This window comes from Perognathus longimembris, chromosome 4 (assembly GCF_023159225.1).
Source record: "Perognathus longimembris pacificus isolate PPM17 chromosome 4, ASM2315922v1, whole genome shotgun sequence".
NCBI classification, from domain to species: domain Eukaryota; kingdom Metazoa; phylum Chordata; class Mammalia; order Rodentia; family Heteromyidae; genus Perognathus; species Perognathus longimembris.
In genome coordinates this window covers 22640899-22656047 of record NC_063164.1, presented here as the reverse complement: position 1 = coordinate 22656047, position 15149 = coordinate 22640899, and the positions used below count along the sequence as shown (strand labels likewise).

The 15149-nt window shown below is 35.6% G+C and overlaps 1 protein-coding gene across 5 annotated transcripts in view; it reads left to right on the top strand.

The window, feature by feature from the left end:
- Map2 (microtubule associated protein 2) overlaps positions 1-15149 on the top strand; it is a 257458-nt gene that overhangs the window by 117502 nt on the left and 124807 nt on the right. For 4 of the 5 annotated variants that reach the window (XM_048344851.1, XM_048344849.1, XM_048344847.1 and 1 more), the window contains exon 3: positions 4989-5056. The exons of the other annotated variant lie outside the window; for it this stretch is intronic. The gene's annotated coding sequence lies outside the window, so the exon portion shown is untranslated. The remainder of the gene's footprint in view (positions 1-4988; positions 5057-15149) is intronic. 5 annotated transcript variants of the gene reach the window in all.

Sequence of the window (15149 nt, the reverse complement as noted above, 5' to 3'; positions counted from 1 at the left end):
CAAAAATGGTTAAAATAAATTCAAACTCGGAAATATTTATACAATTCAGGGTCTGGACAATATCACTCTATTTTCAGACACTGATAGTGTAGCTGTGGCACATAGCATGTAATAAAAGTAAACAAATCATCGGCTTCACAAAAGGCTAATCAATGCACTTAATTTCCAATCATCACAAAAAAATTGGGACAGGTGGTGAGTGATTCAAGATCCTATTTTGGAGGGAATAATTTTATCACTCAGCAATTTATTCATCTGTTGTCTGGTGTCAAAGTCCTTTATGGGAATTTCTCAATGCTATTTTACCTTTAGTAATTGATAACTTTATTGATAGCTTTATTGATGTTATATAATTAATGATTTTAAGGTTTATTAACAAAAATGTGATGTGTTCACATAAATTTATCTTCTTGTGCTGAGTAATTATCTTTGAACCTTGTATGTGAGGGCTTGTATGTATGCACACATGCACATGTATGTGTTTGTGTGTGTGTATGCCGGCTTGAACTCCTTACACACTTCACTGACATTTTCCTCTCAAGTCTGGTGCTCTACCTCTTGAGCCACAGCTCCACTTCCAGCTTTTTGCTGGCTAATAGGAGAGAACAATCTCAAGGACATTGCTGCTAGGGCTGGCTTCAAACCTCAGTTCTCACATCTCCACTTTCTGATAGCTAGGATTACAGACATGAGCCCAGCAGTACCCAGCTGTCTTTTGAATTTGGAGCGATATTCCTCATCACTTAATTCCACATTTTGTATCACAAGTGACTTTCATTGATGACATCATTCCAATCCATTTTCCCATGGGAAAAGAAATTTTTTTTTCAGTTGAAATCTAGAGACCTAGTATGGAAAGAATCACTTCTTGAAGATTTTTAGCTCCTTGAGTGAATTTTAGAGTCTCATTGCTTTAAAAAAAGAAAAAATATCAAAGCTTTTGGAGATATTAGTTTGTAATGACCTGGAATTTGTCACAGATGGTTGTCCCTGTAGAATTAGCAGTCTGAGGGAAGTAAGAAAAAATTATCAAAAAATGGAAAACTCATAAGCAGTGAAAAATACTATGGAAAAAAGGAGTAGTTATTTGGAAAAGTATGTGCACCGTTGTCATTATGGTCATTGGAGAAGCTCTGGTTGGAGTAATGAGATAGCAAAGGCTCCCATAAGAGAAGAGAGAGAACACTCCATCACTAGATCATTTAAAGACCTGAGCACAAACACAGAGACCAGTATGTTTAGGCAGTGAACCCAAGGCCATCACAGAAAGGGACTAGGAATTATAGTTATGTTTTCTCCTTAGAGACCAGCTCTGCAAGGTAGCAGCTATCACAGAGGGGCAGAGACATGGTGTCTTATCCAAAGAGAAAAAGAGGTATGGAGACAGGCTTCTGTTTACTTATGTGTTCCTTCCACTGAAATTCCTTGAGGAGGAAATGTGATATTCCTTTTCTACTCCACCCTTAGAACTCCTGAAATACATGTATTGACCAAGTGAACTCAAGAATGGAGCTAAGCAAGGGGCTAAAAATAGGAAGGGTAAGGAAAATGCCATTTCAGCTGATAAGAAAATATGAAAAACATAAAAGTCCATGGAAATCCTTTATTTGTTACCTTTTGCTTTTAGAATATGACATATTTAAAGGCATACTTTACATGCAGTGCTTGTTTCATTCAGAAAAAAATCAGTTGAGAAAGAACATATCAATCCACTTACTGAACAAACTACTTAAATATTAAATTAAATGACTTTGAGAAAATATTAAATACTTTCACAAGTGATGCTGTTTAGCTGATCATGACTGCTGTGTGTACTTGATAGCATCTTGATAGAATGTGATTCATATTTTAAAAAATGACAATCGTATGTATCATTTATGGTGTTTGTAAGTTAATTGATGACAGATTAAAATAAAACATTCACTGTAAAAAGAAAATCACCGGGCTGGGGATATAGCCTAGTGGCAAGAGTGCCTGCCTCGGATACACGAGGCCCTAGGTTCGATTCCCCAGCACCACATATACAGAAAACGGCCAGAAGCGGTGCTGTGGCTCAAGTGGCAGAGTGCTAGCCTTGAGCGGGAAGAAGCCAGGGACAGTGCTCAGGCCCTGAGTCCAAGGCCCAGAACTGGCCAAAAAAAAGAAAAGAAAATCACCATATTGTTGTAAATTCCTGAAGAAAAATAAACATTTAGCAGGGACAATATTTAGAAGGATAGTAATGAAATCTCTTGTAATTATTATTCATGGCAGTCATATATAATTAATGTAATTTATTCCTTTTATAACCAAGGAATGGACTTAGGGAGCTTGACTTTCCTATATATGAATTACCTGAAAATCAAGGAGTTGTAAAAATTAAATATTGAAAGAAAAATATTTTTGGAGTTAGTAATGAAGATTGGGCCTTGTTTGTGTTAAAAAATATGGTGTGCCAATTCCAATACACTCCTATCTCCGAAAGAAAACCTTTGAAAGAAGGTAAAGACAGCATGGTCAAAACCTTAGTTACAATTTTTACTGAGTAGTTCAATCATTTTAATAAATATTGCGCCCCCCAGTGGTTGCTTTTGGTTTTCAAAAATTCATTTATTTATTTTTCCCTCCCGTTATACACTTGCTTCTCAATTTCCAGCTTTATTGTTTTGGATCTGAGGAATGTTCACAGCCTCTATAGGTAGGAGGAGCCTGGGGCGGATGATTCAATTTGATTGTCCAGTTTCATGCTTACAGAAAGATTGGTGCCAGTGGTGACAACAAACTTAGTATATGATTATTAAGGTCAGATTCAAAATGATAGATCCATAAAAGCATAATCAGGCTTTGGCTTGTGTCAACTGATTTTCAGACAGTAAATGAAAGAAAAACTGTTAACATAATTATCCCAGATTTTTAAGACCACAAATAAAGTCCAGCACAGCCACTAAGCCAAGCTAGTTATCAGAATGGTTGCAATACATTTTTCAAAAGAAAGATTATTGCTTTAGCAAATGAAAAGTTTGCACTGTCAAAGACAAAAGATGTTACTGGAATCAATTTTACCTTTAAGTAGCATGAGAGAAGGGAAAGAATTTCTCTTGCTGAAAGAAGCTGAACAGTAGACTTGATTTCAGTGGCCAGATTGGTGTGCTGTCTTCTAACATTAATCAAATTCCTTGGGTTTTGTTCTTTCTCACCTACACACTTTGGGGAATGTGAGTCACCTTCATTAACTCCACCTATGGACAGAGAGAAGGAGTGGCAGGAGCAATACCATACAAAGGAACCAAAATCTGAATATTCATGAAAGCAAAAAAAATTAGCTAGTGATCAAAGAAAATACATGGAAGAGCAATGCCCGGAGAATGTGGACTCAATTAATTTAAAATATGCTGTAAAATTGATGGAGCCAGTTCCTTAAAGAAGGAAAAATTGAAGCACGTCTTTTTGTCTCTAAATTTCCTCTACTGTAGTCTCATTCTCCTCTATCATCACCACGTGCTTTTTCTTTTTTCTTCTCCTTTCTGTTTCTGGTAACCATGGTAATACTTCCTGTCAGCAAGCTCCCTCTTCACAGCTGGCCCTTTTGGTACACATTGAATTTTACTCCATTCACTCGTGCAGGATGCTCACAAAGCGATAAAAATTAATTTATTAACCTTTTCTCCTTCACTTTTCTCCAGGAAATAAATGCAGGGAATTGTTCTACACTTAAGCTCCCTACCTACAGGGCAATGAAAAATAGGGATATTCTACTGTTAAATTCAGTCACTAACATGGACAAGAGGTGGCTTCTAACCTTTCAATTCCCTCTATTGGTCCTGGGGAAATTCGCCACCTTTTTTGTTCGTTTGTTTGTTTGTTTGGTCTGGAATCAAAATAAATTTCAGTTTTCACAGGAATCACATACCAACTCTTGGTTTCTTAATTTTTTTTCCTTTTCTTTGTTTAATTTTATCTTTCTCCTTGTAAGGAAAATGCTGTCAAGTCATAATTATCATAGTTACAAAGGGATTGAATTTTCTGCAGGAAAATATGCATAAGAATTACATATCTTTATGAGTGCATTTATTTGGGAGCACAAATGGATATTGCAGTGGTTTCTAACTATTGTATTTATCTGGCAATTACAAAACATCAAAGAATCTCTGAAGTGTTTCATGAACATAATAAAAATACCCCCATAAACGATCATTTAGTCATGTCCAGTTTGTGTAGCTCAACTTGTTTTGTAATCCTGTATGCCTGAAAGTGTGTGTGTGTGTGTGTGTGTGTGTGTGTGTGTGTATAGCATTAACACAAAGGCGACCAGATGATGACATTCATAGGCTTAAAGACTCGACTCCTGGGGACACACTTGGATGGGGCAATTAAAATGCCTGTCAGGCATTTGGTACCAGCATCCCCTGATGGCGACGAACTAAATCGTAAGCCAGGGCGGCAGCCCATTGTCAGTGAATGATGGCGGAGCCGGGTGGCTTGTCATCATTCTGGAAAATTCTGAGCCTAGTGAGCTCTCTCTCCCTCTCCCACTCGCCTTATTTTCCTTTTCGCCACTGCGGGGACTTTTTCTAATTTGCAGCTTCCCTTTCCCCCACACACACACACACACACACACACACACACACGAACCCGGTGGCTTGCACACTGCGTCTGCCTGGAGCTAGGGAAGGCTCCTGGAGAAGCCTTCTGCAGCAATTCTTAGACTCCGGGGTATTGCTGCATATGCACGGGTAATGGTTTGGGGAGGATTTTACAATTTTATTCTATTTGGCTTTATGTTGAATCCATTTCTCAAAGGATCTGCTTTATGTGATCATGGAGTAAAATGCTTTAAAATTCGCCATTGAACTGAAAGATTCGTGTGCTGCAATGTGTTGTGGTTCTGATCTCAAGGAATAGATTTATTTTCTGGATGTAAAGATAATTAATGGTGAGTTACATTTTTTTATGTTTAGTTAACAAATTTGTATATGTGGGTTTGTTTTTTTTTCCTTTTGTTCCGGTAGATTCTTCAGCTTCTTGTCTCTAACCGTGGAAGCAATAATTGGAAACTACTCACTCAGAAAATTAAAAGGTACGATATGTTTTGTCTGGATGTTTAAATAACGGAAAATCAGGGAGAACCTGGGCGTTTTTATTCCCCTGATTCTCTTTATGTTTGGTCTTTTATCATAAAGCTCATGTTGATTGTTATCTATTCTGTGTGAACTTCTTATAAATAATATTGTAAGCCAAGAATGTTTTGATTTGAAAAATGTCTAAAAATTATTTTTGTCTGTGTTGCTAGCTAGAAATATCAACATGTCTGACTCATTTTTATCATTTGGATTTTACCATTGTAACAGGATTTTTTAAGACCCAATTTTTATACACTAATGAAAATTTAGTCATTTGAGTTTAAGATATTTTAAATTGTGGTTTTATCGGAAGGCTTTCTAAGCTGATAAGTGAATTTTTTTTAAAGATTACATGAAATGACTTAACCCTTCCCAATGAAATGAATAGCAGACACTAACGTCCAAGAATGACTCAGTATTGTTGGGTTTTACAATAATAAACAGTAACTTAATGATGTTTTCATCCTAAACAATAGATATATGGAAAGGCCAAGGTTGTTAGATCTTAAACGAGCCAATTTTATATCTACTGGGTTCAGAATTGACCACATAAGAAAGCAATCCTTCCTCTTGTATGAGAGAACACTTGAATTGATTGATCCTGGGCCTTATGCTTTACATGAAAACCATTAATTTTCAAATTCAGTACCAGGGTGTATATTGACTTCAGAGGGAAATTATGGGTGTTGCCTTTTTTCCAATTCTTTGACTTCAACATATGTTCATGTCCATAAATTCTCTATTTTAATTTGCCTTTTATTAAAATGGAAGATATTTTCTGCCTTACTGAGGTCAATAGTATATCTTCAATCTTCCCTTGGAAATCACATAAGTTTTCCTCTCAAGGCAAACAATCCAAAATATTTTATACTGTGAGTTTAGTCTTTTTTTTCTGGAAAAAAGTTAAAGAAAGGCTAGTTTTAAAGTGCTCAGTGGTCAACTATTGCCCTAAAGTGCTGTGGGTACCTAGGTGTTTACCTGTGACATATTGGTGGCAACTGAGGGAGACTAATGCATTGTCCTTGGTTAATTTTCTCTGCAATGTGTAATCATGAGGACTTTAATGTTACAAGCATTTCTGAAGAGCTTTACTTCTGGGGGTATTGCTGGGCATGACAGGGAAGGGACAGCTGACACTGTCTGTGGCCTTCCAGAATGTAGGCAGCGTCACATATGAGTTGTGAATGGGAGAATTAACTGTTAAATTCAATCTATCAAAAGTAAATCCTTTCTTTAAAAGGAAATTGTATTATATCAGACAGTTGAGTCTTAGAGACACATGAAAGAAAATGATATTGCATTTTCCTCTCAGAAATTATTCATTATTTTGTAGAGGAAATCTCCAAACAAGATTTACTATGATTCCTGGATATGGTAAAACCCTAGAGACCATTTTTTGTAAATATTTCAAAATATTTTGGAAAAAAAAATCCATTTGTATATTCTCATTTAAATCCATACAGCATACAATCCATGGACTGTTTCCTCATACTGGGACTTATTCATCAAGTCATCATCTTAAATTTGAACTTTGATGTATTTATAAGAACTGGAAATGGATGAAATTATTTAAGTGCAAAAAATGTTCTGTAACATATTATCAATAGGAATGAACTTTGTTGAGATTAGTCTGGGCATTAGAGAAGTGGCACATGACCTAACCAAGAAGTTCTTGTTGCCTGCATTTCCAGAACCATTGTGAAATTCATCTAGGGATGCACCAACATTGTGTTCAGTCACAAAAACCTTCTTAAAATAGTCTATTAGGGTGTCCAAACAAAATTTGATTATTAGAATTTAACAGAGCCAGGTGTCAATACCGTGGTATTTCTAAACAATACTTTCTTGACATTAGTGAATTGCTTTATGATTTTTCTTCCACTCATCTCTTTAACAAATAATAGTAATAGTTCCCAGGCTACTATGGTTCCTGAATATGTATTCAATTGTTTAATGGATATGTGAATGAATCAGCATTTTCCCACATTACTTTTTGCTTTTGCTTTTCATGAGATGACACACTGTGAAACAAACATCAGATACTTCTTGCTGTTTTGCAGGTTGCTAAAATATTGTTCAGATGCCTGTAGTTAGTAATTAGCAAGTAAAAAATTAATATCAGAAAGAAAAGCAGAAGAATCATGTGTAGAAATTTCTCTAGGTTATGTGGGAAATGGCCTTTCTGGATTTGAGCTAAGAAAGAAAGAATTTTTAAAGCTCCCCTTTCATGTTCACTGCAGCATGGGCTTTGCTATGGATGCTTCTGGAATACTACATCCAGAGTCCACATTGTTTATCGCTCATGTCTTCAGCCATGATTCTATTGCAGTAGAAAGGAGGCCTCTCTTTCTCTTTCTCGAGTGTAGTACTATAAATGATGTCATACCAGCCCATAATGACCAGCAAAATTATGATAGATAGATAGATAGATAGATAGATTCATGGAGAACCTTTAAAGGAACATTTAGAATCATAAAAGTTTTAGAAAAATGTTCTTTATTTTATTAATAAACTATATTTTTATTTCTACCTATTGATTGTTAAAATTATAAGGGATTTTTTTTTCTTTTCATGCAGTGCCTTCAATTCAGGGCCTGGGTGCTATTCTTTTTTACTAAGTCTGGCTCTCTACCACTTGAGAAACAGTTCCACTTCTGGCTGTCATACTACATATTTTGTATATTCATATATTTGATATTCAAGTTTTAAATCTAGAGGACTTTTTCCAAAGAAGAATGTCTGAAATAAACTAGGAAATTTAAAAAGAACTTATAAAGCATGCATCTTCCATGTCATTACAGGAATTTAGGTTACTGTATTGTATCATCTCTATAAGAACATTAGCTCATAAATTCAAGAGCCAAATAGCATAACTGGTATCATATCCTCTTAAGATCTCTAAAATTAATAGCAAAAGTGTTCAAATATCCAATATAAATTAACAAATGAAGAGTTGTTTGATGGACATTGTGAAAACACTATATTTAAATTCAAGGACAACTGCCAAAGATGATAACAATTAAACAATTCTGTATTAACACTTTCTGTTTATAAGGGAGTGGACACACAGAGCACTCTCTGAATTTATTTGAGTAGAATAAGGAATTAGCTCATTGTTATTACAGCAGAGACATGATTAATTCTCTCAGGGTCTTCATCACAGAGCAGTATTATTAATAATAGAGAAGGAACTCCACAGAATGTGCTTATGGAGGATGAGGTTTTTTGGGTAGAACTTGGAGATGAATAGGATTATTCAAGGCAAGAATAATACATGGGAGAGCTATAGGAAGAACAGCAACATTAGGGAAGGAACTGAAAGAAGTGAAGTAGCTTGGAAAGTATTGGCAGATCTCATCTATACTAGAACATAAGGCAGAGAAGAAAAAAGTGACAATATGTGGATCTGTCATGATGTACTGGATGAATTGGCTAATGGACACTTCCTTGGAATTCCAAAATAATTCTTTTACTCAGTTCAACTTAATGCATTGTTAATAGAGCTTAATAACTGGCAACTTGAGGGGTTTTGTTTGATTTAGGTTGGCATCCAGTAGGAAACTATTGATTAATTTTTAATAGGAAACAATTATGACTAAATGTTGGTTTGAGATGATTTATTTTCTAGCTCTGTATAAAGCTAGGAAGTAAAGGAAGAACATGTTGCAAGAAAGCATTACCTTGGAGGCTGTATAGACTAATCCAGGAAACAGTCTCAAAGAGAGGATTAGTTGTGAATATGAAGAAAGGTGATGGAAAAGAATGATGTTTCTAAAAGCCAAGCACTACTGGCTCATGCCTGTAACTCTAGCTATTCAGGAGACTGAGATCTGAAGCTAGTTCATGCAGAAAAGTCTGTGAGACTCTTACCTTCAACTAACCAAAAAAAAAAAAAAAAAAAAAAACCAAAACCAGAGATGGAGCTGTAGCTCAAGTGTTAAGAGTGCTAGCCTTGAGTGAAAGTTAAAGGACAGCATCCAGACTCTGTGATCAAACTCCCCTTAAAAAAGGGAAAGGAGGGAGGGAGGGCGGTAGGGAGGGAGGGAAGGAGGGAGGAAGGAAGGAAGGTCCTAATTTACATGGAGAACACAGCAACTATTTGACTGATAGGAGGACTGAAATGCAGACACAGAGGACACAAATATAAAGTTTGCATTTGATAACTGGAGAAATGATTAGGAGAAAGGTAGCTGAGAGGTACTTGAGGGAAGCCGTCTTTATGTGTTTTGTATCTAGAGTCTCAAGGAATCAGGCCAGGACATAGTAGACTGTCACTGAATAAATACTAAATCGAAGAGTGAAAAACATGAAGACATATGAACAGAACATGATGGCTAGACATGAGAGTGGACTGGTCTAGTAAGCTGCACCATGTACAGATGTGAGAGGTAAGTTTAGTGAGAGCAATGTGTGGATGACATTATGAAGAAAGATAATGAGCTCAAAACCAGGGTGAAAATCTTGTGGGAGCATCTGTTACTGTAGATACAAAATAAGACAGGAATTTACAAAGTTGGAGGAAGAATATTTCATGAGATAAAAATCAAAACAGACAGTGTAATAGAGAACAAAGTTAACATTCACTTTCTCCAGAAAAAAATTGAGAATAATGAAAATATTGTAATATCTATTATTTCAACAATATAAAAACAGTTCATATTTTATAAAACTGATGAAATTTAAAACACTATGAGGAAGGAAATAGCAGACACTTACAATTCTATAATGCAGAGATTATAGTTAATACTTTTTGAACAATTTGGCCTATTTTCTTTTATCCTATTGCAATTAAATTTTCTGAATCAGGACCAAGGGAAACATTTCAATTCCGCCTCTGTTCCTATTCGACAGTAATTTAAGCAATATATAGAGTATTTTCCCATCTCCATGATATTCTCACACACAGACACTGGACCTTTTTTCTAATTTTTTAAAATATTATCCTAATTCTGCCATCGAACCCTCTATACACCAAGCCCAATAGTTTAAATTTTATTCTTTTTTTTAAATTGTCAAACTGATGTACAGAGAGGTTACAGTTTCATACATTAGGCCTTGGATACATTTCTTGTACTGTTTGTTACCTCCAAAATCATTATATACTGCTCTGTCAAAGTTATGGCTACATAAAATTTTCTGGTTTTTGAATGAGCCGTGGGGAAGGGGTGACATTGATCAAGATGCATTGTACTCATAAACTGACATTTTGAATTAAAACTCCTTTTGTCAAACTACTTAACTATTAATAGTAGTAATAACCAGAATGAACTTTGACTTTTCTTCGAAAAGGAGAACATGAGATTATGTTAGCACTTGCCATGTCCCAGCCTGGGGCAGACATTTTTTTTAATCACTAAGACTTATACCCTCTTTACGAATGAAGAGACAAAACCGTATATAGGGTTGCACATAATATCTGAGTCCAAATCACTCACATTGTAGAAACAGAAACAAAATCTTATGCAGCATACAACTAAGCAAGAACATGGAAACAATCTGAAAATAAGCTTAACGTACCCAGGACTCAAAAGAAAGACATAAATAATGGAAGCCAAGAAAGTAGTGACTCCATTGGCTCTGTCTGTTTATGAACATCAGGAATCCCAAGAGATAGACGGGTCAGACAGAGAGAGATGCTGCAGATGTAAGCAGAAGTCCTAATGAATGAAGTCCTAATGAGAAGATGATAAAGAATACAGGCAACTGAAGTTGGCAAGCAAAATGCACCTATAGAAAAGAGAAAGACATAAAGACTTACAAACCTTTTACATGGTGAAGAAAGGAGGAGGAGTGTCACCTATCATTTAGACTACTTTGTCTTAGACTAGAGGCAAATTCACTATTCCTTCAGTGAATATATATTGAGCAGCAACGTCCACTCGCCCTGCCTGTCTTCATGGAACTCACCTTCTAGAAAAGAGAAATAATTAGTGGATTGATAAGTAATATTGGTAGATTACTACTCAGGCTGCCAGGCAAGGAGAGATTATAAGAGGGAGAAAAGTGTATACTAGCAGATTTTCTTCCCAGATTTTAAAGCAGAAATGAAACGGCAGAGATTTTGTTGAAATGCTATTCCAGAATCAATAGTTTGGAAAAGGGATCAGAAGGTTAATATTTTGACAAGTTTTCAGGTAATTTTGATATTGCTGGGTCATGCTTTGACTAGTAAGATATTAGAAGGCAAAAGCCCAGCACTCCCCTCCCCCCCAAAAAATAGAAATAATTGAAATGGTTGTTATGAGCAAGTGCAATGTGAGCTCTTCTCTTTGTGTAGGGAGATTACATTCTCTTAAACGTTTCTGATGGTAAGAGAGAGAATTGGCTTCTACTTCTGAGCTTGTTCAATTACAGCCAGTTTTATAAAGGATCCATTATACCAGCTTAATGAACTAATAGCATTTAATTCTTTCTACTTGTACTCCACACTTTATTATACCATATAATAAATTTTTTGGCACAAGTTTGGGGATGTGATTTTATATAACACTGTTCTGCTCTCTTAAATACAACACCATTCATTATCCGCATTGATTTCTTTGGACTTTTAGCCCACATGTCTGCCTGGATGCCCATCACATTACTGACCTGGCAGACTGTTCATCTCCTTATCCCTTGTCATCCATCATACTCCTTTGTGTCACGTTCCTGGGGTTCCACATCTTTCTTTCATCCAACTCTTATTTAACTGCTTAGAGCCACAGGGAATTATTATAGATAGGGTCTTATTCAAAGAATGTTTTTAATCTAGCAAAATCTTTCTCTTTCGTGGTTTTCAATTGATGACAGCAACCTTATTTCCTTTGCAGGGTTCTTTAGAACTGTACACGAATACATGCAAAGGTTTGTCAACAGCTCAGTATTCAAAAGGGCAAAGGGTCCCTAAAGAGGGCATAATATACCACCAGGAAGAATGTTATCTTTCTGCTTCAAGTACTAGACTGAAACTGTCTTCCCTTTTAGCTGCAGTAACTTAGGATCATTGATCCATTTGGGTTTCTTCATACCACTGTGAAATATCTAAGACTTAACAAATATGCCATACACGCCCACCAAGGAAGAACAGCATATATATATTATACATCTGTGGTATCTCCACCTTATTAGCATCAATTCCTTGTTTAAAGGGCTAGTTTTATCTCTAGACAATGTTATAACTTGTAACTGTCGTTTTGTGACTTAACACATGCTTAAACTCTGCATGTGTTAGACCTTACATGCTTGAAATGAAAAGTTCCATAGAAATAATAATTTCATATCGACAAAAGTCAGCTTAAGTGGATTCATGACATTTAGTTCTCTAAGAGTACTTAGGACAAATTGTTTAAAAGAGACCCTAAGTCACAGATGCCTTTCCACTCATGTTGTCTTATAGAAAAGACACTGGATTCCTATGACAAGGCAATGTAGAGTGTGTGTATGTGTGTGTGTGTGTGTGTGTGTGTGTGTGTGTGTGTGTGTGAAGTGTAAGGCTAATCTTTCTGTATGGACAGTGCTGTTCTTCTTTGCTCAGTCAAGCTAGTATTGGTGATATTTCCAAAAAGTCATGTTGATGCCTTTTTGCCTAATAATTAAGAGTTGGAGAATAGCATGAAATCATCATTGTTGGTCTTCCTAACAAATTGTCTTTTTCTCAATGAAAAAAAAGGACTGAGAGAGAAAAATGAAAAAAAGATTTAGAAATGTCTGACTCAATCTTTTTTGTTTGATTGTAGACTCCACTTGGGCCTTCCTCGCATGGTTTGAATTTACCTTTCTTTAAATTCCTCCCTAGTGTTAATGACTCTGGAGGATGACCATTAAACGAAATGGGATGTATATTGACCTATACGTGGCAATTATTAAAGCAACTGCATTTAACAACCAAAATACATTTCTTCACAATGTATAGAAACTTAAGAGATGATGTTTCATGTTGAGAAGATCTTAGTTTTATTATGAAGGTGAACAATGATTGGATTTAGTTTGAAAAAAATCTTATTTTGTAAGTATTTCCTTCTGGTAAATTTCATGGTTCTATACATAGAATAGGCATCATTTCCCATACACTCCTCTAAGAACCTCAGGAGAGCACAATTTTGAGCATAGCTGAAGATATATTTTTGTGCCATTCTTCAATTCTAAAAATAAAACCTCAGGTATGTTTCTGTACTTTTTAAATAGTGGGGGAAGAAATCCCTAAAAATGATTGACTTCCTAAGATGACATTTGTACTTGAGGAAATATGAGAGCTAATAATGAGAAAATGTTAAAAAGCGCATAGAAGTTGTGATCCTGAGTAACTCTGGTTAGACTGCTGTCCTTTTTCTCTTACAACAAAGTAGATATTTTCAGTAGAGAAAAGTAACTCACAACCTATGAACTGAGAAAGGGAGACCTTATTGTCATATTTATTCCAGATACCAAAAACAAATTTTGAAGAATAATGCAAATGACCTACCCGAGTCCCTGTGTTGGAAAGTTATGTATCTGGGTTTTTGTGCCTACTCTGACTATAATGTTGTTCATTCTACTGTTTTTGTAGTCAGATAAATAAGTGCATTGTCCTAAATCTCCTCCATTTCTGAATAAAAAAATCTGCTCAAGGTATTGGTGACCTGTACTAAACAGTTCCCCCAAAGACTCCCGTGTTTCAGAGTCACACATTCGTGTGGTATGGAACCATTTAAATTTCAGTAAAAATAACCTAGTTATGATTACGATGATGTTACCATTTTTATATTAAAAGATAAGGCTAAACATATCACAGAAAATGGAGTTTTATTGATTCTAAAAAGCATTTGAATGACAGAGGAATAATAATCCACTATGTTCAGATGTCAGCTTTACCAGATTTCTCCATAAGCAGTAAAGAACTTTAAAGAATCCAGGCTAGCAAAGAAATGATTAAAATTCAGAAAATGGGAGACATATGTTTAAAAACTGGCAATATAATTTGACTCTTATTAGGGAAATTTAAAAAAAAATAAAGGAATCCTGAGCTGGACACTATGGGTTTTAGTTCAATTCCATGTCTATCCTACAAAATTAAGAAAACTAAGGAGAGAAGTGAGTTTGGGAGAGATGGGGAGAATGACAAAAGAGGTGACATCAATCAAGATACATTGTTCTCATAAACTGCTTTGTTGAGTGACAAGTCCTTTATATAACTACATATTAATATAAAAATATTAAAATAGATGTAAAGATGGCAGGGCAGCATAAGTAACAAACTTCAGGTGTCATGGAGTTAGGCTTAAAGTTGAAGTTAAGTGTCCCAAGAGACAGACATATGTAAATGCATCCATCCTCTGAGGACATCCTTGGTGCTCACCTCTTTACCATCCTTTTTCCCATCACTCTTATCTTTACTGCCATTAGCATGGGCAAGGTTACAGAAATGTCTTCTCCTGCTATCCCTATTGTAACTACAATGACTGCATTCATCCCTCAGGCAACATGTCTTCTCCTCATTGTTTCTTTCTTGTAGCCACCTGTGGTGCTCATGAGTTTGGGCTGCTCATTAAAAATGATAGCCACTAGCCACATGTAACTATTTAAATTCAAATCAATTAAAAGTTAAAAAACAATGAAGTTTACTTGACTATAGTGGCCACATTTTGAGTTATCAATAGACATATTCTTTTTTTTGTAATCAAATTTTATATATGTTATAGTAATGTTCATCCTTGTGATGGAAAGGCCAAAGAGACCAGACCCTTCATCCACATGTTCAAAGACCAGTGTCCTCACTTCCCTTAGCTTCTCTCTACAAGTGATTTCCCCCTTACTTCTCATCACTACTATAGTTGTAATTAAAATAGTAATAGCTCTTATTTATTTAGTGCATTTTAGGGGTCAGCTGTATAAATTGTCTTAGTGTATAATCAAACAGCAACAACAAAAGCCAATGAAACAAAGCTTGCTAATAACATTTGATTGCTATCTCACTGAAGAAGAAATTAGATTCATTACATTTCGCAAAGACAAATTGCCAATTGGATGGGCTTGAAATCCTGGTCTGTCTGACTCTGAAGCTCAGCATTTCTACCAAATCAATGAGACCGTTGG